Below are 25,156 nucleotides of genomic sequence, written 5' to 3'. Positions count from 1 at the left end.
AAAACCATTATATTTTTTGTAAGGGACAAATTTTTTTCTGCCATAACCCATATAAGGTGGGAATGGAAAGTTAAAATAGTTTCAAGTAAAATAAAATAAAATCTCGAGATGGTAATACTGCATTTAGTTTTATAAATTACTCCTACCAATTCAAAGCATATAAGAGGCAAAATTGCATTTTATCATTCAAGGCATTTTAGAAAAAAATTATTTATGTCTAAATTCTCTCTCTTCAATTAACAAACCCCTGTGGTTTCATGATCAAAGGGAGCATAAAATAATAGATAAACCTAAAAGGAGGTCTTACTGTCTTAGTATTTCACTGAAATCCCAAGGGAGGTAGAAGTAACTTACCCTAAATTATATTAAGTAGAAGCTGAGCTAATGTTAGAAGGATCTAAAGGAGCAAGATTCCAAATTAGCAACAGAGGTGGGACTTCTCTGTAGAAGCTTCCTGCAAGGGTGCAACTAATTTGCCACTTACACATCATAGGAAATATTTAACCAAGTCCCAAAGAAAAGAGAACAGGAAGGAATAGGAATAGAAAACTCACTTAACAGCCCCATAACCAACAGCTTCCGCAGTTTGTTCGAGATCCTTATCACTCCACTCTGCATCTTTACCTGGCCAAAGATACAAAATTCAGCAGTGCAAATAGTTAGATATGGTTACAATAAGCAATTCATATCATTCATCATTTTGAGTACAGAAACAGCCTATCCTGGTAAATGAGTTAAGAATATGCAAGAGATTCAAGCAACAGAACGCAGAAAATTATAAGAGTAGACCAGTCCTTATCAGAAAATAAAATGTTAGTAAACAACCGATTTATGCAACAATTGGTTTTTCATCCTACAGACAAGGCAGGAAACTTGAAAAGACGTATCCAACTTTGCCTTGAAATAGCTTTTCATGAGTTCCAATATTTATGTAGAGTGACAAATACAGGAGTTGCATAAACTTGTTTAATCACATCCCCTTATCAGAAAAGGAAAATGGGAAAGATGAAAAGAGCAGGTCTGTAGTCATGAAACTACCTCGCTCAATAAGTGCTGCTTTACTGTGGTTCTTAGCTTCATCAAGTAAATCAACTAATCGAACCACTTCAGTGCTACGAGTACGGAACCGCTTACCATCATCTCCAAGAACAAGACCAAACCCCACATGGGTTGCTTGGGGGTAGGCCTTGCCATCACATGGAAGCCAACCAGCACGTTTTGCAGCCTGAAACAAATCATCACAGATTTAGATCCACTTATACAAAATAAAATGTCACTTCTAGTAGCATTTAGATACTATTGATCAACTTTATCAAGTAGATCATCATTAGTCAAAAGGTCCCAACTGTTGTTAAACAAAATACCTATTCACTTGAGAAAGAAGCCAATCATGAAAATCTCCAATGACAGCATCAATGCCATGCATTTAATTATGTCTTATTACAACGCTTAATAACATGGTAATAATGAGTAAGACAGAAGAGTTTACTTTATATATAGAAAAGGAAAATTATCTAAAACCTCCCCTCACTCTATTAACAATGCCTTAGCTTTCCCTAACTTTCAGATACCTCCTGGGAACCCCTGTCAGATTTATTCCATTAAATGGTAAAGAAAAAAGTGCAAAGTTACTACTATACCCATCATACATAGTGTACTGGTGTGTAATATAATATGCCCAAAATACCCTTAAACAATTGTTGTTCTATAAATGAACAAAATGTCATTGATCTAACAGATGGAGGACCTGTCAAAGTGACAAGTTGTTGAGTATGAGGACATATCTGTGTTCAGTATTGGTGCATTAAATGGACAGTGGTGATCAATATTAGGATCTTTGCAAGTATTAGACAACTCGGTTTATTATTTGGATTTGGGCATGCCAATATGGAATAAAATCAATGTGCCTCATTGCCAGTTTTCTTTTGTTGATCAGCCTCATTGCTTCAATTTTCTTATAATGTGTTGAATAAATTGATCAACAAAATAGATCAAAGAGTGTTAGTTGTAAAACGTTTTTTCAATAGATGAACAGAGAGAGATGGTTAGCATGTTCAAGGGGTATGTTTGTCACATTAAAAAATGTGAGATGACATCAAATGGGTTAGGGTTATTTTTGTCATTTTAAAGTTACTTTTTTATGAAACCATAAGAAGATGTGACATAAGTATATGATTGACAAAAACTTCGGTTCTTTGGAGGCATCTAAAAGTCAGGGAAAGTTTTAAACAATTTCAATAAAGTGAGGGGAGGTTTTAGATAACTTCTCTACAGAAAATGTGTTGCAGATCATAAGATGGCATTATACGTACACTGAAAAACATTTCAAAGTGTTGTTGCTGGCCAACATCAGTGACATAAATTATCCACTCAGCTTTTTCTTCATTAAGACGATACCTGCAACATTGGAAGCAGCAACATGAAATAGTACAAGTTTACATGGATGAAATAAGCCTGCATTTGTTTAATAATTATGTAAATTTATAATTAATAAATTCAGCAATTTATGTTTATAAATTTTTATTACATTTTATAAGTTGTGAAGTTAAACTTTGACGGGAGCAGTGAGGGTAACCCAGGACCTTCAGGTGTAGGAGGTGTACTCAAAGACGAAAATGGGAAAGTGGTTGCACTGTTCTCAGGTCCCATTGGGAGGGGCGACTCTCTTAGAACTGAAATGTATGACTTGCTAGAAGGTTTAAGGAAGACAAGAGCTGAATATTCAAAAGCTGATTGTTGAAGGAGACTCCCAACTATATTTATCAAAAAAAAAGGAGACTCCCAACTAGCTTTAAACTGGTTAAGGAAGGATTGTGGACTTTGGATGTATGCTAATGAGAGGAGAGAAGTTAAGTGGTTATCTAGGGGCTTGGAATTTCAATTTCAATGGGTGAAGAGAACTGCTAATGCCTTTGCAGATAACTTGGCAAAGCAGGAGGTGGGAAGGAGTCAATTATTTTGGGCTATTCTGTAATTTTCTTTTCGGGTTCTCTAGGAGGAGCTAAGTCATTTTATCTCCCCTGGAGTTCTGTATGTAATCCTGTTTATTTTATTAATATAATTTTCTGTTATTGATCAAAAAAAAGTAATTAATTTTTATTTCTAAATAGTGATGAATTCATAGATTGGGCTCAGGTTTGTCCAACACTTGGGCAAACAGAGAACCAACAACTGGCCAAGCCGAGGACCGCCATGTGGAAGGAGCCCAAATGAATTGAGGAACAGTGATGTGGCGCACTCCCATCTAGCCAATAGGCTAACGGTGGTGTGCAACAGCACTCTTCGGCACAACAGCACTCTTTAGCTCCGCAGCACTCTTCGACACCTATATAAGAGCATGCCATTGCCACCCAAGGTGAGGATCTCTTCACTCCGCAGCTACCAAAAACTACTCTAAGCTCTCTAGCTCTCTAAGCTCTTTAGCTCATACAACTTAGTCAAACTTGGCTAGCTGACCACCCATCTGCTCTTACTAACTTGAATGTTGGAGTGCTCCTCCCCAGGGAACCACCTCAGGGCCTCTAGCCTTTGGTGTGCAGGTCATTGGATCAGCACAACTCATCCAGCTCACCAGGACACTTCATCCACTGCCCATCCACCTCAACTGGGCCAAAACCAGATTGGTATCATCTGTGGGAAACACAACAAAAAAGTCAACTTTAGCTCTACACATTTTCCTCTTTCGATGACAATGCCTCCCAAGAACCATACCAATCACTTCAGCTGCTCCAACAACACTCCCCCAAGGGCTCTCACACCGATAATAATGTATCATCGGCCTGTGAACAGAAGAATCAACCTGTGACTCAAGGGTATTTTCACTCACTCCAACAACAAGTCAAAGACCTCATCACCACTTTCCAAGGCAGGATACCTTATCCGATTGACCAACCTACCTAGGAGCGCAAAGCGCAAAATGTTGGCTAACCGGCTACCAGGCAGAACTAGAACAACCAACAATCACCTCACTGCTCTGAGAACCCCTAAAAGAAAAACGCACAAAATCCTTAACACTCTGGCGTTCAGATCCCAGACAAGGAACGCCTCAATCCTCAGATTCAACCTCCATGCTCTCACGCTGAGTCTAGCTCAATTAGGGACGAAGGCAACCAGTCTGAGCTAAAGAGATGATGGTGTGGGTTCTCAGCTCTAGGACATGCGCCACAACTCAATGCCGTTTAGAGGAGTCACCAGGGTCATTGAGGAGCTCCTCTCGAAGCCCATGTTTACAAGGAGCCAATGTTCACCAAGGAGATCATGAACGCACTTCCCCCAACTGGCTTCAAGGTATCGCAATTTGAGAAATACGACAACACCATTGACCCTATCGACCAGCTGGAGAGCTTCAAAGATCTCATGCTACTACATGGTGCCTCAAATGCACTCTCAAGGCTTTCCTCTCCACATTGAAGGAAGCTACCCGATAGTGGTTTTCAACACTACCACCTCTCTCCATCAATAGCCAACAACATCAAAAGACAACAACCACTTTAATGCAAAAGAAAGACAAGCCCCTCCGGGACTTCTTGGCAAGATTCAACGCCAACAAAGTCCACCCAGGTGCAAGACCTGAACTAGTCCATCACAATGGCTGCTTTGATGCAAGGACTATGTAGTTTTTGCTTTAACTTCTCCCTCGAGAAGATGCCTCCCATAGACATGTCAGAGCTGCTCTCCCATGCCGACAAGTACATCAACGCCAAAGAAGCACAAGCATGTAGAAGGGATGTGGAGGAAGACCGACAAGAGAGGAAGCGCAAGGACAAAGATGGCTACCACTCCAATCGAAACAAAAAAGAGTCCAGGCCAAGTCACAACTACAAGACGAGGGCTTCCCATCTGACCTTCAGCAAATACATGCCCCTTAACACTATGCGAACAAAGATCCTGATATAGGTGAAGGACAAGGGCTTCATCCAATGGCTTGAGAACATGAAATCCCAAGGCAACAAAAGCAATCGGGACAAATATTCTTGATTCCATAGAGAATACAACCATGATAACGAAGATTTCCAAGACCTTCGAAACCAGATGAGGACCTCGCCAAACGAGGTTACCTCAGCAAGTACGTCACCAACCACTGTGACCATAACAAGGTGAGCTCTAGCAACACTGACACCCCAAACAACCAAGACCCACCACCTACTATCATCTCTAGTGGACCAGCACGAAGGGGAGAGAGCTCCTCGACCTGGAAGGCTTATGCTCAGCTCAACCAAGTGGACAACTGAGCCCAGAAGAAGACCAAGGTGAAGACCAAGTAGTGGCCCGACAGTATTGTGTAGTGGCCCCTAAGAGAAAGACGATCTCTCAGGAGGATCTTGTCATGGATGGTCTGGACGTCCAGGACAAGCTAAAAACTTAGTGTGGCATGCTTGTCAAGGGTTTGATTCAGGTACCCTTGTTTAACGGTGATTCAGAGAAAATTGTCCAAGTAGGTTCACTACTAGAGGATGGTCTCCGGAACAACATCGTCCAATTTCCTAAGGCTAATGCCGATGACTTTGCATGTTTTGATACAGATATGTCCAAAACCTATCCCCAGGTTGTAACTTATCAGCTCAATGTGGATCCGCACTACTGCCCATTCAGTAGAAGAAGAGGAGATTGCCTAGGAGAGGTCGCATATCATAAATGAGGAGATCAACAAACTCCTCCGAGCAGACTTCATCAAAGAAGTGGATTACTCATACTAGTTAGCGAATGTTGTGATGGTGAAAAAGGTCAACGGGAAGTGAAGGATCACCAACTTGAACAAGGCATGCCCAAAGAATAGCTTCCCCCTATCAAGGATTGACCAACTCATTAGTGCCACCTTGGGTCACAAGATGCTCAATTTCTTGGATGCCTTCTCAAGTTACAACCAGATTCAAATGCATCCCCTCAACTAGGAGAAGATAGTCTTCATCGCAGACCAATGATAGCACTGATACCAAGTCATGACCTTCGGCCTAAAGAACGCGAGCACTACTTCTATCTTTTTTTCCTTTAGTTTCCGTTGGGGAAGGCTGCAGCTCGCGCTTCTCTAAGGGTTGTTGTATGTGCTCTCAATCCCAAATCAGTTCATGAATCATGATTTAATAAAATTATTGTTATTCATTAAAAAAACGCAGGCACTATCTATCAAAGGCTGGTGAACAAGATCTCCAAGGAGTAGATCGCCTGAAATATGGAAGATGTAGATGACATGCTAGTGCAGCACCTAGCCGACTTAGAAGAAGTCTTCGGCATCCTTTATAGGTTAGGCACTAGATGAAGCTTAACCCGACCAAGTGTGCCTTTAGGGTCAGCTTGAGTAAATTCCTAAGTTTCATTTAGTTAGATGGGACTTGGAGTGGACAAAGAAGGATGGTCGGTTGGGAATTAGAAAAAGTGAGAATTTTCAACAGAGCATAATTGGGGAAATGGTTGTTGAGATTTGGGTTGAGAAGGAAGGCTCGTGGAGTGTAATTGCATACAAGTATTGAGTTGCTATGTTTGATTGGGATTCTAAAAAGGTTTCAACACGCATCAGTATTTGGAAGGGTATCATGAACTTCCATTGGTTAGTGTCTTTGGATTATGCAGGACCCTTTAGAAAGTAGAGGTTTCAAGATTGCTAGCAGATGTTATTTATGTGAGGACCATGAGGAAGATGTTTTGCACCTTTGTTTTGGGTGCTCACATACTAAATTTATTTGGGGCTTCTTCTTTCAGTTATTCAGGATTAACATGTGGATGTGGACCCCTAGCAGTTCAAAACAAATCTTCTCAAGTTCTCATGCTAGCCAATTGTTCAAGGAAGTAAGAAAGCAAAAACTGTATGAAGTTGTATTCCTTTTGCAGTTCTTCAAAGAAGAAAGAAAGCAAAAATTGTGTGAGTTGCATTCCTTTTGCAGTTTGTTGGGAGGCATGGAAGGAAAGAAATAGAAGAATTTTCAAAGGCAAGTTCAAGATCAAAGAAAAACTAGGCGCTTTGACCAGGAATCGGCTTTTAGATTGGATTATGATCATTCCTGAATTTTCAGGAGTACAAAAAAGAGGCTTTTGGGGAGGAGTTTTGGTCTTTATTGGAATTGAATGTGGGGGTTTAAACTTGTAATTTGTGCATTTTCTATGTTTCGGTTTTGTTTCTTTTGCTTATCACTCATCACCTGATGTACTTTTTTTTACCTTTTAATGAATTTTGTATTTACAAATAAAAAAACAAAAGTGTCTTACAATCATTCATGTGGCTTTCAATTGTTACTTAAACATATAAGTTCCCTGAATGGCACAACATAAGCTTCCCAACTTCAAAATATAGGTTCTTAAGGTTCTACCAAGCAAGAGCTTCAACTTGTAAGAGCTGACAAGTAGGTCATGAGCAACCTCCTCCCAACCTTTCAGCACCTGAGCTTCTCTACTTTTACCTTTTTTGTCTTTTGTGTGTGTCTGCATATTTGTCTGTAAATGTTATCAACTTCTCACATTATACAACAAGATGTCACCACTCATTACATGAGAGAGAGAAAGAGAATTCACATGGACTTAGAATACTCAAAGAGGTATCTACTTCAATAATCAGAAAACTAACCAAAGTGCTGCTATATCAGTTGAAGCATAACAGGTACATTTTTTCCTTCAATGAAGATCACATGGGCACCCTCACTCTCTTCAATCAGCCCTTGCCTACTTAATTCCTCAATAACCCCAGGAAAATATGGGTTATAAAAGCTCTCTCCCTGACAATGTAAAAAATAAAGAAATTAACAAAAAGAAAAAGTAAATAACAAGATATTGGGTAAAGCATGCCAGAATGACACTTTCATTCATTTTTAGAAAGGGTATATATAGGAAATTTAAAGGGGGAAAAGGAAAAGAACATAACAAGATATTGGGTAAAGCATGCTCCAAGCAGTACTCATGTTACATTTTTATCACTATACTCATGCTATTTATTGAAAAATAAAACTTTCAAGTCAAGACAAATACTCAAAATATGCAACTATACTAATTCAATAAACGAAATCTTTATTAGACATCAAACATTTCTTTCATAGGACAGTTAGCAAAATTTTCATTAGTTTAACATAAAGGGGAGAAGGGTGAAAAAGGAAAAGAACATAACAAGGTATTAGGTAAAGCATACTCCAAGTAGTACTCATGTTACATTTTTATCATTATACTCATGCTATTTGTTGAAAAATTAAATTTTCAAGTCAAGACAAATGCTCAAAATCTCCAACTATACTAATTCAATAAACGAAATCTTTATTAGACATTAAGCATTTCTTTCATAGGACAGTTAAGCAAAATTTTCATTAGTTTAACATAAAGAAGGGTTAAGATTCTGTCAGTTGTTTTTGAATGGTAACAGCCAAAGAGTATTGAATCAAGATGAAGAAAAATGCAAAAGGAAGACGTATAAGATGAACATACAAATTAAAAAGTTTGCAGTCCATCCATCATTTGTACATTTTTTTTTGAGAAATGTAACTATCATTCTCAAAAATGTTACAGCTGATCTTGCTAACCCACATGCTACCGCATTTTGATCCCAAGCAATAGCTTGGTGGCCTCCTTTTTATTATTTATAGTGGGGCAATTCAAAACAATAAAAATATGATAAAAAAACATATATACTCCTGTGACGTAACATAAAAAAAAAAAGAAAAAAAAACAATAAAAGACTAACAGCAATATACTAATAGCAATCTAACAATATATATAATTAGAAAAAATATCTTTTTATTAAAGAACATGCACAACATGTGTGTATTTGTAATTTTGTACATTTTTGTGCATGGGTGTGAGAGTAGGCTGATCATATATTAAATAAGTATACTCTAGGGTGTATATAATAGTATAAATATATAAATATATAATATGCATACATATATTCATGCCAAAAATGAATAATGTACACATCTTACAGCTATATATGTTATAGAATGTCAGGGGTCTCAGGTTGGCTTTGGCTAGGGCTTAGGCTACCCGAGCCCAACCCAGTTTTTTTTTCTTTTCCTTTTGAGAATTGATAAAGTACTAAGATTATATTAATCAAAAAGAGTCCATGCACAACAAAGAATTGCACATTGAGGATTTACAAAAGCACAAAAATTCAAGCCTAACTCATGCCAAAGCTCAAGTTGGGTCAGGTGGGGCTCAAGTAAGGCCTGCTCAAGTAGCAGTCCTAGGTTAAAACCTTAGACTTAAATGAAGGTACCATAGCAAGCCAATAAACCTAATTCTGAGCCATATTGCATCTAAATCACCTTAAGTAACCATCATTTAGATTTTTACTACATTTTCCAAATGTAAGTCACATCTGCAGTATAGAATTCTTGCATTCTCATATAGAAAATGTAGATAGAGCAAATGTACCATGTCATTAAATGTTTTCTTGAGAAATACCCCAAAGCCATTAGGTAAATACAACAATAAGAATATTACCTTTTCCTCCAAATGCACGCCAAGGCGTTGATAAACCTGATCAAATTCCCTGCGGCTTATTTCACAGATCTTTGTCCACGCTCTGCGATATTTTGCTTCCCCACCCTGCAGTTCAAGTTTAACCATGGGAAAATATGAAGAAATTTTAGACATAAAGTTTGAAGATATTGCTCCCTTTTGCTGTCAAACATAAAGTTTTAAGTCAGAAAAATGAAAATGAGAGAAAATTTTCCATGATAATCAAAGGAAAGAAAGATCAACCTCAAATAAGTCCTTATCTAACAAAGGGTAAGCTATTCACCTGTAGGCGAACCACTGCTTGTTGTGCTCTCTCCTTAAAGGCAGGATCAGCATCAAATCTCATTTTGGATGCCTTGCAGAATGCCTAGAATAGACTAGTCAATTAGAATGACAACAACTACCAAGATATGTTTTTAAAGAGAAGACTAATCTTGGTGTCTTATAGAATATTCAGAAAAACATTCCATCAAATTAGAATGAAATAATCACAAACAGGGAAAGAATGATTCTTGTGCATAAAGACCAAATCTCATTCCCAATCCCAACATTAACAAGTTGGCAAAAATTCTGAGAAGCACCCTATCAAATTAGAATGAAATAACTACCAACAGCGAATGAATGACTCTTCTGGAGAAAGAACCAATTTCATTCCCAGCATTAACAAGTTGAAAGAAGTTGTTTGAAAAGCAAAAATAACATAGGATACCATGCTATAACTTTTAGAAGTATAACAAAACTTCTAGTGTTTGTCCTGTTCAAAACACTTTGGAAGTATAACCGCATTTTAAGTGAACATTAGTGGAAGGCCAGTATCAAGGCCAATCCCAGCCACTCTACCACAAAGTACATATACAACTTGATAGCAGGAAAGGGATAGAAAGAATAAAACAAGTACAAAGTCACCATATGAAGCTCAAGTTTGAATTGGGGGTTCTGTTACTTGTAATTTGAAATAATAGTTTTTACATCCTTTTTTATTGAAGAGTTAAAGAGTAAGTATTTTTTTATAAGTAATGAGAAATTATTACTTATCAAAAAAAAGTAAAGAGAAATTTATTAAGAAAAAGGAACAGAAAATTACAAAGGGGAGGTGCAACGTTTAAACTTATAACTGTTAATCAGCATCTCAACAATTAACCTTATAATTGTTGGGGCTGGAACTTTGTGATTTCTCCCATGTTAGTAGGACTAGGATTTCTGTTCTCTTCTTTATGTTTTCAGTTTTTGTCCTCAGTATAGCTAATTTAGGTGTTATTTGGTTCATGGTTCAAAAAAAAGGTGGTTGTGCTGCACAACCAAACCACCTCTTTTTGAAAACGAAAATATTGATTTTGAACCATCATAGGCATTCTGCCATGTATAGTTGTGGTTTGGTTCTGAATCACACAGAACCACAACCACCATTCTTTTTGTGGTTCATTTTTTGGACTCAACACATTGTCGCTTTTCTGTGTAGCTCGCATGTACAGAAGCAATTCATCTCTCACCATTTATCGCATCTCGCATGGCCATTTATTTATTTTATGCTAACAATAATATATAATAAATTACAATGTATATAATATAATAATATATAATATGTGAAAATACATATAATATGTTAAAATTGTATATATAGTTATATAGTTATATAGTTTGTCACATGTATAAAATATATATTGCATTTTATACAATATAGAAATATGGCCCATTATACACAGAACCATTGGCCACATCAGCCTGAACCATGTGGTTGCATTCAAAAAGATCTTCCATGGTGTTCAGAAAATGGGGATTTTGCTGGTTCTTTTACGATGGTTTGCTGATTCTAAAACCAGCAACAAAACGAAAATGTCCTTCAGAACGCTGGTTGTGTTTGTGAACCAGATGAAACATGAACAAAACCACATAAAGAACATCCCTTAAATTTCTCCTTCCCCCTATTTCTTCTCTCAATAAAGCAATAATATCTATCAGGTTAGAAAAAATTTGTCACCATTTTGGGAACAATCATAGCTGTCAAGGCAATGCCTAAGTGGGAGTCTAGGTTGACAAGGCACTCATGGAGCACCACCTTGCTAAATTGCTGAGCTATTTTGTTCTAATATGAACTTATGAAGTTTATACTTTTTTATGAAGGCTATAGATAATTAATTACTAGTGAAAGATGGTTGCTGGTTTCTATGGAACCTAGGGAATTACCTTAGGATTACTCAGTTTTATTTTAAAAAAACACAAAAAAAAAGTCCATTGCCCAGGCATGCCTAAGCCCCCACCTAGGCGACTAGGCAACAAGGAGACCCCCTGTCACCTGGCCTCACATCGGCACCTTGAAATCTATGGGTAACACTAAGCTATCCCATTCAGCAAGAAGCTGACTTCTTTATTAATTTACAATAATAGATAAAGGAAAAAAATTCTGGACATTTTACACAATAGAATAAATGCAGAATGGGTTAACAATTAGAGATTAATTCAAGACCAGTTTTTTTCAGGCAGTTGGTACGTTTTATTATTAATAACAATAATCATCAAGCAGCAGTGTATCAAAACGATACAAATAACTTGAAAGCTTTATTTCACTCACCTGTAGATCTCCAATAGCTTGCCCCCCTATATCCTCCCAGTTTGGGAATTCCTCGAAAAGGAATTCAATCAGCATACCAAACTGCACAAAACATGTAAAATGTTAAATGTAGAAATACAAATGAGAAAAGAGGAACAAAAACACTGCAACAAAATATTTATCCAGCACAGATAAAATAAGTGCTAGAATGGAATAGCCAATTTCTATCATAAAGGCAATGAACAGATATTTAGCAATTGGTTAGCACTTAGCAGTTAGCATTTAAATCTTTGTTTGCTACAGAAGTTCCTGTCTGTTTGAGAAATGTTATGGTTCTTTTTCAGAAAGCATTTCTTATGCAGGAGTTAATATGACGAATCTAGGATTTTCTAACTTTTTATGTGTTTATTGGTAGCAGGGGTATTATTGTAGTTTTTGGTAACTTTTTCTGAATATTTAAGCCATTACTAATTGTCCTAGTTGTATTAGGAGTTTCCTAATTATATTAGGATTTGGCATGCATAAATGGATTAGGAGTTAAGTTCGCAGGTCAGAATTATATAATGATGTAGGACCAGCTCAGTTCTAGTCCTTAGAGAATGTTGAATGGTCTTCTTGATCAGATTCTTTTTTTTTTATCAATAACAGAGATTTCATTAATTGATTGAGGAATGAAAATACATAGAAAGGGAGCTAAAATATCTTAACTCCCCACTACTGCCACTAAACACCCAAAATACAAAAACAATTACAACTGAGCCCAAAAAACAGAACTACTATTCACCCCAAAAAACTTCCATGTCTTTGGTCAATCATTTGTATTTCCTCTTTTCATTGCTGTAGCTCCATAATCTTGAGTTGTCTTCTTTTAACCAGTTTACTAGTCTCAGAGTCTCCTTCTATGATCAGCTTGTTTATGTCCAAATCCTTAGCCCTTTGAATCCCTTCCAAAGCTGCTAGAATCTCAGCCCTCAATGAGTTTCCTATTCCAATTGGCCCAGAAAACATGGCTAACACATACCCTTTTTCATCCCTCATGGCTCCCCCAATTCCAGAAGGCCCTAGATTGCCCATGCTCCTGCCATCAAAATTCAGTTTGGTAGAACCAAGATGTGGGGGGAGGGGGGTCCAGTAAGAGCTTGAAACCTTCCTCGCTGAAACCGAATCTGCAATTTCCTTCCAGTTCCTAAGCAGGTCATCTACTGAAATTTCTGCAAATAGGTCCAAAGTTTTCAGCCAACGAGTTACCCTTACATGAATCACTTCTATCACTGCTTCCACAGTTCTCTTCTTGATCAGAATTTTATGGCTGTAATGGCTTCTTGAAGGAATAAGAGAGAAAATAGGGAGAGAAAAGAAGAGAGAAAATACCTGGAATCACTCACAAGGTGCCTAGAATCACTCTAGGGCATGGGAATCACTCACCATAGCTAGCATAAGCTGAAGAAAACTCAATAAACTTCATTGCCTTTCTGTAAAACGTCAATACATATTTATAGACTCTAAACTCATAATAATCCTAGGAGTCAAACTGTTAGACTCATAATAGTCTTAGGAGTCAAACTGTTAGACTCAATAATCCTAGTAGGACTCAAACTAAGTCGTCATTTCCTATTTCAATTCAAAAAAGACTCAATAACTCTAAACCTACTTATGCAATGACTCTGAAATTTATTGGACCCTACAGAAAGATTATGAAATGACAAAAATACCCCTACTGTCCAAAAATATAGAAATACATAAAATTTCATAAAATTCCAATATTGACTCTTCAGCTCCTGCATCATATTAGTAAGTTGAACTCATTGTCAATAACTCATAAAACAAGTAGGGTTTATCTTATTTCTAGTCCCAATTCAACAAGGAATCATCTTATAGGTCAAAGTCCTGATAGTTAACAAACTATTATGTCCTATTCCTATTTAATTTTTTTAGTGCTGCTTCTTAGTTTTTTTTAAGTAGGAAAACAAGGGAAAGGGGCTGATCTACCCTCCCTTATTTGCCCATAAATAAAATACGAGTGAGTTTCCTACTTTTAATGGTGAAATAATTTTAACTTTTCTTGATAGCATTGATTCCTTCAAAAAGTTATTAGGTGTTGATTCTTGTGTCATTTTATCTTCTTTTTCTTATTTTGCAGTCAACCCTACACCAACTTTTCTGTTAAGAACAAGTATTCAAGCAAAGGTTTTTGGAAATTAAATTCAGGCCCTCAACTCAAACTCTAAACCAAATCATGCTCGAGCAGCCAAATTAAGTTCTAGCTCATACAGAATATCATATCAAATGAATTCCAAGCTCAACCTAACATTGGTCACATCATCCTATGTGCGGCTCAATGAAGGAAAACAGTTTATATATAAAATATATTAGAACAAATATACATCAATCCATTATATCAGTTCAGTTGATTTGAGGCAACGAGTAGAAATATATAAGAATGCAAAAAACCACAAACTTGGAGGAATCAGATGGAATCAGATTCAGAAATTTATTTATTTTATTACATGATGTTCCATGTAAGATGTATATTTCACTGATTTTTGTGATTATATGAATGTTTTAATGATAATTTATATAAAGAAATTTTTCAATGCAAAGACAGAAAATGATCTGTTACAAGGTCATGCGGTAAACAAAACATAGACTGAGCATGAAATAGTATAGATAGGATAGGATTAACACATTAACTAAATCATTAATAATCATAAAATTGATTTCTGCATGTGAAATACAACATTTTCAAAGCATATTTACCTGTGTACCTCAATCACCAACATGATTCCGCCGTAGAACTTCAACATTTGAATATTCCAGCATGCGAGCTAGAGTATCTCCAATGATGGTTGATCTCAAGTGGCCGACATGCATTTCTTTTGCAATATTGGGTGAAGAGAAGTCAACCACAGCCCTTTTGACCCGGAGCCTTGGTGCCCATGTTTCAATACCCTCTATAAGCATCTTTTGTATACTCTGAAAGAATAATATCAAAATATTAGGACAAGTAATACAAGGTCAAATAACACAAATGAATTCCTGGCATGAAAAGCTAACAGTGTGTCAAACCTTAGATATCCATTTGGTTGACAAAACAATATTGACAAATCCAGGTCCTGCAACAGAACAAGACTCTATCATTTCAGATGGAGGAAGGTTCTTCATAATGGCCTGCAAATGAAAGAAAGCATCCTTAGTCATCTGATGTTACCAAATTATTTTATTGATATTCTGAATGTAATCAAATGAAGTTCTATCAATAAAACGTTGTTCCCAAAATCAAGTTATTTTCTTCTTACAAATGAGCAAAATATAAAGCATTAAGAGATATCTATCTCAATACCTGTCCAATGGCAGGAGGACCCCTGAATTGAGTTGTTTTTCCTTTAATCCTTGAATATAAGCTCATAGCATTATTACTACATTAAAAAGAGAAAAGGGAAATATTTTTCCTACTTAGCACTCAGAAAAACAGAAAAATACATTAGAAACCAACAGAAAAGTATCTGAAGAAAAAAATGATGAAACTGAAATTGCAGAACCATTTAAACAAACCAAGAATGGGGTCCAATTCAATTTTGCATATCTTTCTCTAGGTGAACCCATACCATTGATAATCACCAAACTTTCCAGTGCAAGGAACAACCAAAGGTTCTACATCCGACTCATCAGGGACTGTTGTTCTAAGCGATGTTTCAAATAGCTTCGATAGCTGTTGCTTGACATTACCCACAATTTCTCGGTCCTGTTCCACAATGCGAAGCAACAAGATTGTAATCAACATGCTTTACACATAAAAGAAGCATGAATCAATGTGGAATAGAAGATTCATGCAAATGGTTTTTTCCTTCTTTTTTTTTTGATAGGAAATAGTAACTTTCACTAAACTTAAAAGAAAAAGCATTACAGCTGTCACCTTCAAAAACATAAGGTGACCCCTCGTGACATAATCAACTTACAAAATGCCCAAAATAAAGTCTCCCTATTAACCCCTTGCCTTGATAAAGCGTCAACTAAACCATTTGCTGACTTCCTAGTCCATTTAAACCATGCTCTAAGATCCCTTGTTAGGTTCATTATTTCCCTTACATGTTGTCTAAGGAACCAAGTACCCAAGCTATTTGAAAACCTAATTGTTTAACCAATTCGAACCCTTAAGGAGCACCATTACTTCTGCTCTAAGTGAGTCACCCAACCCTATTGGGCCAGAGAAAATTCACATCTCTAAAAACACCCCCAACTCCAGAGGGACTAGGATTATCTACAGAGCTGCCATCAAAATTCAGTTTCACACCATGCTGTAAAGGAGGGGACTAATCCTCTTAAATGGTAGGAGATGAATAGGAAGAACCCACTACTATGCTCTGTCCTCTAAGCAATTCATCTACAGAAAAGTCCTTGAAGAGATCCAAAGTTTTCAACCAATGTTTGGCATGGCCCTGATGGTGATCCCTTCTATAAGTTTAAGTAATGTTTTTTTCTTGCCCTTGGAAAATCCTATTATTTCTCTCTTTCCAAACTGTCCAAATAATAGCTACTCTCGTTGTTCTCCACATCACCCTTCCCCTCTTCTTTGGTTGTCAAAAAAAACTAGAGTCAAAAAGGTCTACCACACTTGAGGGAGGATTCCACTTGCAATCCAAGAGATAGGAGAACCAAATCTAAATATGAGTAACAGAAGGACAGGAGAGTAATAGATGATTCACCGTCTCACCACTATTTTTATTTTTTTGATTAATAATATCACATTTCACCATCTCACCACTATTCAAGCAAAAGCTACAGACATGTGGAGATAAACACCAGTTTGGTCTCTTTCTTTTTGGAGAACCACTTCCCAACAAAAAGCCCTCACCTTCGGAGGTACAGGAGCACACCACACTTCTTTAATAGGAAAAGAGGTAACCAAGTTAGTAGATTGCAACAAAGCACTGAAAAACAAAGAACAAGAGAAACAGCCTGAGGATGACTCTAACCAAATTTTACTATCAAGACAAGATTGATCTAGAAACATTGAGTTTAGAAGAGAAAATGATTCATCTTCCAAGCCCACTTCTAAGTCCCTTAATCCTTTCTTTAAATCCCAGATCCCAAGAATCTCCATAAACACAAAAAGAAAAAATGACTTTAAATTTGTTCAAAGAGAGGGAATAGATGATCAAGAACCTATCCTTAAGAGAAGAGTCCCTAATCCAAGTGTCCTCCCAAAAAAGAACTTTATTACCCAAGCATGCATCATACCTAATGAAAGGAAAAACAAAAAAAGCAGGCAGCACACCAACAATGCCTTTCCACGGGAGGAAAGAGAAGTCCTAGGGTTGAGACCAGCATCCTATCCATTAACTGCCATTCCATGGATACTTCCTACTACTCTATGCCATAAGATTTCCTGCTCCTTAGGAAATCTCCGCAACCATTTTCCTAGCAATGCCATGTTTCTTAACCTAACATTTCCAATCCCTAAACCCCCTTTATCTTTTCTTCTAGAATCCACTTCCCACTTTACCAGATGATCCTTTTTTGAATCCCCTAATTCCCAAAGAAAACTTGTCATTATCTTTTCAATTCAATTCGCAACCTTAACAAGCAATTTGAAGGTATACAAGAAGTAGAACGGCAGATTTGCTAGTGTAAACTTGATTAGAGCGATACTACCCCCTAGTGAGATGTAGTCCCTCTTCCACTATGCTACTCTCTTTGTGAATCTTTCCAACACTAAGTACCAAAAACTTTCTGACCTTGGATTTCCCCCCAAAGGTAAGCCTAAGTACTTTAAAGGTCACACTCTTTGCCTATTTACCCCAGCTACGCAATTTTTATTCCAATTTATTCTCAAGTTGGAGACCCTTTCAAAACGCTCCACCAACAATTTCAAATTATCCATCTTCTATGGTTCTCCCTCACAAAAGAGAATTAAACCATCTGCAAATTGTAAGTGGGTGACAACTACTTCTTGCCTCCCCACTCTCCACCCTTTAATTAGATTCCTAAAGTCAGCTCTAGAGATCAGGACACTTAGGACATCCACTATTAATGTGAAAAGGAAGGGGGGAGAAAGGATCCCCTTGTCTTAGTCCTCTCTTTGCAAGGAAAAAATCCCTAGTTATTCCATTTACCAGAATGGAGTAATGGCAAGTAGACACACAACCCTTGATCCATCTACACCATCTATTTTCAAATTCTTCGTTTTTCAAAACTTCAAGCAAAAAGCCCCAATCCACCAAATCATAAGCCTTTTACAGGTCAAATTTGCAAATCAGCACCTTCTCTCCTTGTCTTTTCTTATAATCCACACCAAGGTTCAAAATATCGATACAGCCCAATACACCAATAGGGGCATATGGGTCTGTATCTTAGCTCGCTCTACTTTTTTTTCAATTTTCTCTTCAAAACTTGTTCAGGGGAGTCGGTTTAAGGCTCGTCTACCCCCTAAAATAGGTGGAAGTGTGGAACCCCAAAACACCCTGTGTAGGGGTGTACCGGAGGGGCCTCGATACGATACATATCGGCCAATACATGACGAAATTTTGAACCTTGATCCACACACTCATTGGCAATAAGGCCCGATCAATAATTTGTCTCCCAAACACAAAAGCTCCTTGGTTCGAATAAATTAGGGAAGGAAGTACCTTTTTTATTATCATGGCTAAAACCTTAGAGATGACCTTATACATACTACTGATTAGGCTTATGAGCCTAAAATCCTTAGGGTGATTTACATCCACCTTTTTGAGAATCAAAGCTATAAAAGTAGCATTAACACCTGAATTAATTTTACCTCTCCCAAAGAATTCCGAGAACACCTCCATCAAGTCACCACCTATGATATCCCAACAATCTTGGTAAAAGGCCACCGTAAAGCCATTTGGACCCAAGGCTTTAGATCTTTCCATTGAGAACATAGCATCTTTTATTTATTGGACCTCAATTTCTTTCTAACTTATCCATCAAGTCTCTACTCCCTACTTGCCAGTCAAAATCAAGAATATCCTCACTCTACTTGGATTGTCATAAATGGTTTTAAAATGTTCCACAAAAGCTCTTGCTAGCTCTTCCTCCCCTGTAAGCACTTCTCCATTCCATTCTAGCCTCTCCATAGTATCATTCATCTTTCTACCATTTGCCATGATATGAAATGATTTAGTATTCCATCTCCCTCTTTCATCCATTTACATCTAGATTTTTTTGCCTCCAACTCACTTCCTCTCTTCTAATGATTGCCTCCAATTCCTATTGTTTTTAGAAAAGTTAATTGTTATATTCAAAAGGGGCAAAAAAGGGGGGATGTACATGAGAAGATGTACAAACAATCATCAGGATCTCACAACTATAAAATCTTCCCACTTAAGGGGGCAAACTATTAGCACTATACAAGCAATTCCTATCCACCCCAGATTTAGCTAAAAGATCTGCAAATTGAGTTCAGCTCCCTTGGAATCCATATAAAGCCATAATGCAGAGAAGAGGTTATTTCTGAGATCTCATTGAGGAAATGACCCAACCTCCAAGGACCCTTTTCTGGGTGGGAGGCCCAATTAATAACATTTCTAGAATCCCCCTCAATGATAACAGAATTCAGTCACAGAGATCTAACAGTTCTCAGACCCATCACCAAAGCTCTGATTTCAGCTTTGGAAGCATCTACAGCACCAACTGGGCCACTATAAGCCAAATCACAGAACCCTCTCTGTTTAAAATAACTCCCCCGATGCCAGCCACCAGTGGTTGATTGGGAGATGATCTACAGCCGCCATCAAACCTCAGTAAGAAATCTAGATCTGGTCTTGGAGTGCTGGAGTGTCCGGGTTGATTGTCAAAGTGAGAGGAATGTGCAATCTCTAATAAATTTCTTTCAAGATCAGAATAGTTGAAACCTTTGAACTGATCAGAAGAGAGAAGCCAGGAGAAAATGGAATAAAAGATACTTTCTCTAATGGCCTCCATCCTAGCAAACTTGTTGTCAAAAATTCTCTTGTTATGTTCATCGCAAATACACCACATAACAGCATGAGTTAAGGCTCTCCAAAAGGTTTTACCTCTTGAACCCATATTGCAAGAAGGCCATTCATTAAAGAAGCTCGCCACACTATTGGGAGGAGCCCATATAAAAACTAGCACCAAACATCATATCAAGGAAGTATTGCCAAAGAGAACGAGCCACCTCACAATTAATTGGTAAGTGACTAGTCGACTCACCATCCTTCATGCATATGACACAAATGTGTGGAGAGAGGTATTGAGATCCTAATCTTCTTCTTTATAAATTGTATCATGTCACAAGTGTTGATACACTCCCAGGCCGCCTCCCAAATAAAATAAGAGAGAGAGAGAGAGAGAGAGACTTTGAGAGGTACCACACAAGGCCAAATTCTGTTGACCAAGAAGGCAAGAGGGGTTCCAGAAGTAAGGTGGGTGAAAAAGGATTTAGTGGAGAAAATGTCGTTGGAAGATAAAGACCATATACATTTATCAGGGAGGTGAGAAGAGAAAAATACTCCATTTAATGAGAGGAGAAGGGAGACTTCTTGGGCTTCAATATCCGTTAGGGCTTTACGGAAGTTGAAATTAAGGGGCAAACCTTGGTTATATCTAACTATGACATCAGAAGCTAGAATGTCTTTATCCAAAGTTAGGCTAAAATAATTAAGATAGGTTACAGACAGAGATTGAGGACCCCAACAAGTATCAGTCCATAATCTGATACAATTGCCAGTTCCAATCCTAAGTCTTACTAAGGGGGAAAAAAGAGGAAAAACTTGCATAATACCTTTCCAAGGATTGGCTAGAGAAAATCTGTTTCTCACATTGTTGTTGTCCCACCTGTTATTGTTCCTTTCTATTTACTTCTTATTACTGAAGCCCAGAGACTATCTTGCTCCAAGGGGAATCACAATAGCCATTTCCCTAGAAGGGCAACATTTCTTTCTACCAAATGACCAAGACTCAAACCTTCATCCCTCTTCGGTTTGCATACAAGCTCCCAATTAATTAAGTGCTTCTTCTTTTCTCCCCCTCCCTTCCAAAGGAAATCACGTTGTAACTTTTCAACACGAGATCTCACTTTAGCTAGCATCTCAAAAACAGAAAGAAAATAAATTGACAAGCTGGAGAGAGAGTGTAGAGAACATTGATGTGGACCCCACGGCTGTGGTCCCCACTGTGTTCGTATGGCAGCACAGCATGTATTCTTTGTTAGTTATGTCAGTGTTAGTTGGTAGTTATTTCAGTTTTTGTTGTTACAGCTTGTTATTTCAGCTTTATTATTAGTTTATTTGCCATGTAAGCAATAAGGGCAATTCAGCCTTTTTACAATTAGTAAACATAAAAATATTAAGAGTGGGTCGGCAGATCAGAAAATTCGACCCTCTCTCTCCTTTTTCTAAAACCCTTCGTGTGCTTCTGCTTTTCTCCCTCTTTTCTTCTTCTTTTCTTCTTCTTTTCTCTTTCTGAAATCTTTTCTTTTACTTTCGGATTCAAGACTGATTGTAGTCTTGATCGGCATAGGGATCGGCCAGCTAGTTAGAAGGCTAATCCCTTAATTAGGGGCTATTTTATTGGTAGGCAGTTAAGAATTTCTTGTATTTAAACACCACCCAACCAGCTTGGATGGGCAGTGGAAGTCAAATAAAATTCTGTGGTTCGTTCTCACCCTAAGAAGAGCATTATACACTTAGCTGCTAACTGGGACTTATCATTGGTATCAGAGCTACTGGTTTTCATGGCAACTAACAAGGAGAGGATCGAGAATTTGGAAGCAGGTCTTGGGGGGCTCCAAAATAGCTTCAGTCAAATGGAGGAAAGTATGGCAGACAGATTTCACCGATTGGAGGATACCATCAATAAGTTATCGGAAGTTATACTTTCTAGTAAAGGGACGGGAGTTAGCAACAATCCTGAGATATCGTCTTCAAAGGTTCGTAGCCGCATCATTGGAGAGGAGGTTCACGATAATTCAGATGAAGGTCAGCCTCTGTTTGCAGCGAAACCAGTCAAAGTAGAATTTCCTCGATTTTCAGGTGAGGATCCAACGGTTTGGAGTACAAGAGCCGAACAATATTTCGATTTTCAGGGCACACCGGATTCGCAGAAGGTTCCCTTAGCCTCTTTTCATTTGGAAGGCGAGGCTAATGAATGGTGGCAATGGCTGAAATGGGTCTACAGGGAAGAGGGCAAAGTGGTGACGTGGGAGAAATTTATAAAGGAATTATGGGCTCGATTTGGTCCTATTGACTCTGAGGACTTCGACGAAGCATTGTCGAAGATCAAGCAAACGGGATCCTTACGTGATTACCAGAAAGAATTTGAAAGGTTGGGCAACCGTGTTCAAGGTTGGACTCAGAAAGCTTTAGTGGGAACATTCATGAGAGGACTAAGGGCCGACATAGCAGATGGTATTCATATGTTTAAACCTCGCTACTTGAAGGACGCTATTAGCCTAGCACGAATGAGGGACGAGCAGCTAGCTCGATATCGAAAGCTTCCCAAGCCAATCAATCAGCCCAAGAGCTACTGGTCCAATGGAAGAAATTACCCATCGAAGAAGCTACCTGGGAAAACACACAGGAGCTACTGGATCGGTTTCCCACTTTGAACCTTGAGGACAAGGTTCCACTTAATGGGGGGGGCAATGATAAGTTAAGAAGGTCTGCGAGGGTGCCTAGGAAGAATCCGAGGTACATGGAGTGATGTTGGACATGTAGACGTGCTCCTGTTTCTGTTTTTTTTTTTTCTTTCGAATGGGTCAATAACTGGTTGGAGAATATCTCGACCAAATAGTTTGTTATTTAGTTATTGTTGTTAGTTTGTTATTTTGCTATGGCATAGGGATCGGCTAGCTGGTTAGAAGGCTAATCCCTTAATTAGGGGCTATCTTATTGGTAGGCAGTTAAGAATTTCTTGTATTTAAACACCACCCAACCAGCTTGGATGGGCAGTGGAAGTCAAATAAAATTCGGTAGGTCCCAGTCAGCAGCTACGTGTATAATGCTCTTCTTAGGGTGAGAACGAACCACAAAACTTTATTTGACTTCCACTGCCCATCCAAGCTGGTTGGGTGGTGTTTAAATACAAGAAATTCTTAACTGCCTACCAATAAGATAGCCCCTAATTAAGGGATTAGCCTTCTAACCAACTGGTCGATCCCTATGCCATAGCAAAATAACAAACTAACAACAATAACTAAATAACAAACTATTTGGCCGAGATATTCTCCAACCAGTTATTGACCCATTCGAAAGCAAAAAAAAAATAAAACAGAAACAGGAGCACGTCTACACGTCCAGCATCACTCCATGTACCTCAGATTCTTCCTGGGCACCCTCACAGACCTTCTTAACTTATCATTAAGAATTTCTTGTATTTAAACACCACCCAACCAGTTTGGATGGGCAGTGGAAGTCAAATAAAATTTTGTGGTTCGTTCTCACCCTAAGAAGAGCATTATACACGTAGCTGCTGACTGGGACCTATCATCCCATGTAATTGGTGGTAATTTCCCTTCCATTGAAACTCCATGGACATCTTTCTCCAGTCGCAGACCACCATGCCCAAGAGCTCCAGCCATTGGACTCCTAGAACCACGTCCAAACCCATTAGTGGCAATGCATAAAGAGTCAAGGTGAAGGGTATACCTTGTAGGAGAATTTTCACATTCTCGAATCTGCCCTGACATGTTAAAATCTTCCCATTAGCTACCTTCACCGAAAACGGCTTAGTGGGAACCACTGGCAACTGTAAAAGCCCCGCCACCTTATCATTGATAAAATTATGAGTGGATCCACTATCTATGAGAACTATCAGCTCTTGCGACCCAATCTTTGCTTTAACCCTCATGGTCCGATTTGCGGCCCATCCAATGAGAGCATGGAGGGAAATTTCTGGTGCATCATCTTCTTGGAAGTTAAAGTCGTCCTTCTTGTCCTCCTTCGTATCACTCGAACCTGCTTCAAGTAACAACAATTTTGGCCCCTTGCATTTATGCCCCGGTGTAAACCTTTCATCACAATTAAAACACAAGCCACGAACTCGTCGTTTTTGCATTTCCTCCCAAGAAAGCCTCTTAGTAGGTGGAGGCTGTTTGGTTTTCACAGATGATGATACCTCAGTGATGGGCTGATTGATTGGCTTGGGAAGCTTCCGATATCGAGCTAGCTGCTCATCCCTCATTCGTGCTAGGATAATAGCGTCCTTCAAGCAACGAGGTTTAAACATACGAATACCATCTGCTATGTCGGCCCTTAGTCCTCCCATGAATGTTCCCACTAAAGCTTTATGAGTCAAGCCTTGAACACGGTTGCCCAACCTTTCAAATTCTTTCTGGTAATCACGTAAGGATCCCGTTTGCTTGATCTTCGACAATGCTTCATCGAAGTCCTCAGAGGCAGTAGGACCAAATCGAGCCCATAATTCCTCTATAAATTTCTCCCACGTCACCACTTTGCCCTCTTCCCTGTAGACCCGTTTCAGCCATTGCCACCATTCATTGGCCTCATCTTCCAAATGAAAAGAGGCTAAGGGAACCTTTTGCGAATCCGGTGTGCCCTGAAAATCGAAATATTGTTCGGCTCTTGTACTCCAAACCATTGGATCCTCACCTGAAAATCGAGGAAATTCTACTTTGACCGGTTTCGCTGCAAACAGAGGCCGACCTTCATCTGAATTATCGTGAACCTCCTCTCCAACGATGCGGCTACGAACCTTTGAAGACGATATCCCAGGATTGTTGCTAACTCCCATCCCTTTACTAGAAAGTATAACTTCCGATAACTTATTGATGGTATCCTCCAATCGGTGAAATCTGTCTGCCATACTTTCCTCCATTCGACTGAAGCTATTTTGGAGCCCCCCAAGACCTGCTTCCAAATTCTCGATCATCTCCTTGTTAGTGCCATGAAAACCAGTAGCTCTGATACCAAGGATAGGTCCCAGTCAGCAGCTACGTGTATAATGCTCTTCTTAGGGTGAGAACGAACCACAGAATTTTATTTGACTTCCACTGCCCATCCAAGCTGGTTGGGTGGTGTTTAAATACAAGAAATTCTTAACTGCCTACCAATAAGATAGCCCCTAATTAAGGGATTAGCCTTCTAACTAGCTGGCCGATCCCTATGCCATAGCAAAATAACAAACTAACAACAATAACTAAATAACAAACTATTTGGCCGAAATATCCTCCAACCA

At 38.4% G+C, this 25,156-nt stretch overlaps 1 pseudogene across 1 annotated transcript in view; it reads right to left on the bottom strand.

The window, feature by feature from the left end:
- Positions 1 to 25,156, bottom strand: part of LOC104590829 (arginine--tRNA ligase, chloroplastic/mitochondrial-like) — a 35,700-nt pseudogene that overhangs the window by 8,407 nt on the left and 2,137 nt on the right. Inside the window, exons 2-12 of the transcript XR_016077521.1 lie at positions 15,586 to 15,722; positions 15,321 to 15,396; positions 15,047 to 15,148; positions 14,738 to 14,953; positions 12,002 to 12,082; positions 9,716 to 9,799; positions 9,415 to 9,519; positions 7,556 to 7,703; positions 2,313 to 2,397; positions 1,039 to 1,225; positions 555 to 624 (exon numbers count right to left, since the gene is read on the bottom strand). The product of XR_016077521.1 is annotated as an arginine--tRNA ligase, chloroplastic/mitochondrial-like (transcript). The remainder of the gene's footprint in view (positions 1 to 554; positions 625 to 1,038; positions 1,226 to 2,312; positions 2,398 to 7,555; positions 7,704 to 9,414; positions 9,520 to 9,715; positions 9,800 to 12,001; positions 12,083 to 14,737; positions 14,954 to 15,046; positions 15,149 to 15,320; positions 15,397 to 15,585; positions 15,723 to 25,156) is intronic.

This window comes from Nelumbo nucifera, chromosome 6 (genome assembly GCF_055504915.1).
Source record: "Nelumbo nucifera cultivar China Antique chromosome 6, China Antique-T2T, whole genome shotgun sequence".
Lineage (NCBI taxonomy): Eukaryota > Viridiplantae > Streptophyta > Magnoliopsida > Proteales > Nelumbonaceae > Nelumbo > Nelumbo nucifera.
The sequence above is the reverse complement of the archived record's forward strand: the minus strand, read 5'-3'. Positions and strand labels throughout refer to the sequence as shown.